General features: G+C 52.0%; 1 protein-coding gene across 1 annotated transcript in view; it reads left to right on the top strand.

The window, feature by feature from the left end:
- Positions 1 to 2101, top strand: part of PTH1R (parathyroid hormone 1 receptor) — an 88579-nt gene that overhangs the window by 76323 nt on the left and 10155 nt on the right. The gene's annotated exons all lie outside the window — the stretch shown is intronic.

The raw sequence follows: 2101 nt of genomic DNA, 5'->3' as shown, positions 1-2101 counted from the left end.
CATCCATCATCCATCCATCCATGCACATGCTGGGATTTTTAGGGATAACTTTTCCCCTGGTTATTTTATTGTTGCTTGGGAGCTTGAAGTCAGCACAGGATTAGTAAAAACAGGAATTGTGTCTCTCCTGAAGTTCAGAACAGGCAAGAGAGGAACAAATTCCTGCCAAATATATCCCAATCTCCAAAAAAATCCACAGTTCACCCTTAGAGCTTTGCCGTGGTGGGAATATCCAATCTTTCATGGGCAGCCTTTCAACACGGCAGCTCCTCAGTGGATATAAACGGAATGAGCACCAAAAAATTCAATCCATTGGATGATTTTCCAGCGCCTGCCCTACTTTCCTTGGATAGGTGGACAGCAGGGAGGAGGAAAGATCCGGTGCCTGTCACCTTCCCTCGTTCCAAGTCCCCAGTGCGACAGGTCAAGGATTTTCTTCCCAGTGCCAGTACCACAGGGAATTGTGGAAGGGGGATGAATTCCTTATAAATGTGGCTTTGTAGGAGCTCTGGGCCTGAGTGAGGCTCTGTGTTTAATTATTTATGCTTTCTTATATTACCTCGGCATTCCCAGCTCCCGGCTGGGATAAGGGCCCCGTTGTCCCCGGCTTTGGGACACAGCCGTCCCTGCTCCACACCCCGTGGTCAGGAAAACCTTTAAGCACCCTAATGAGACTTAAGTGCATGCTGAAAGTTAAGCCTGGGCTTATCCCCGAGCCCCAGTGAGCTTAGGCTGGGAACAGCCTCTTCACAGTCCCCGCTGATAAATGTCGCCTTTATTTATTTTTTAATAATTTTTTTTTTTCCCACCTGAAAGGGGTCATTCTTCCCGAATTTGTGGAAGCTACTGTGGCTTGGATCCTGCTTTTTAAGGGAAGCCAGTAGGGGACTCAGTTGTACAAATAACTGGACCCTAAAAAAATAAATACAAGGTTGCATTTGGATTTGGGGGGATTTTTTTATTTTTTCCAGGGAAAAGATGATGGCTTGGGGTATCTGTGCTGGAATCAGGATGGTTCATTTGGGAATGAACCTTTGGCTGGATATTTTGGAAGCATAATCCTAAATTTCAGCATTTCTCCGCTTTGTGCAGCAGCTCTCTTGTATTTAACAGAGCTTCCAATCTATCCAGGGATTTTCTGGGAGAAACTCTCTGAGCCTGACTCCTGCTCTACCTTTCCTTGATGTGAAGGAAGGGAGGAAATATCTTGGAGAAGGTGTGCTGCATAAAACCATTGGAATCACAGAATCATGGAATAGTTTGGGTTGGAAGGGGTCTTGAGGATCATCCTGTTCCACCTCCTACCATGGGTGGGAACATCTCCCACCATCCCAGGCTGCTCCAAGCCCTGTCCAGCCTGGCCTTGGGCACTTCCAGGGATCCAGGGGCAGCCACAGCTGCTCTGGGAATTCCATCCCAAACAGGAATTCCATCCCAGCCAGGAATTCCCAATTCCCAATATCCCATCCAAGCAGTGGGAGCCATTCCCTGTGTCCTGTCCCTCCATCCCTTGTCCCCAGTCCCTCTCCAGCTCTCCTGGAGCCCCTTCAGGCCCTGCAAGGAGCTCTCAGCTCTCCCTGGAGCTTCTCCTCTCCAGGGGAACATTCCCAGCTCTCCCAGCCTGGCACCAGAGTTTTCAGCTTCTCATGGGATGGGTTGGCCCAAGTCGGTTCCAGCACTCTCAGGCCTCAGAGACCATCGAGCCAAACCAACCCCAGCTCTGCCAATGCCAGCCCTGACCTTGTCCCCAAGTGCCACATCCACAGGGATGTCACATCCTAACAGGGATGGGGACTCCACCCCTGCCCTGGGCAGCTGGGCCAGGCCTGGGCAGCCCATTCCAGGAGGGAATTTTCCCAGTTTCCACCTGAGCCTCCCCTGGCCCAGCCTGAGGCCATTCCCTCTCCTCCTGTCCCTGTTCCCTGGGAGCAGAGCCCGACCCCCCTGGCTGTCCCCTCCTGCCAGGGACTTGTGCAGAGCCAGAAATCCCCCCTGAGCCTCCTTTGCTCCAGGCTGAGCCCCTTCCCAGCTCCCTCAGGAATTCTCCAGCCCTTTCCCAGCTCCCTCAGGAATTCTCCAGCCCCTTCCCAGCTCCCTCAGG

The sequence above is a fragment of the Parus major genome, chromosome 2 (assembly GCF_001522545.3).
Source record: "Parus major isolate Abel chromosome 2, Parus_major1.1, whole genome shotgun sequence".
Lineage (NCBI taxonomy): Eukaryota > Metazoa > Chordata > Aves > Passeriformes > Paridae > Parus > Parus major.
The sequence above is the reverse complement of the archived record's forward strand: the minus strand, read 5'-3'. Positions and strand labels throughout refer to the sequence as shown.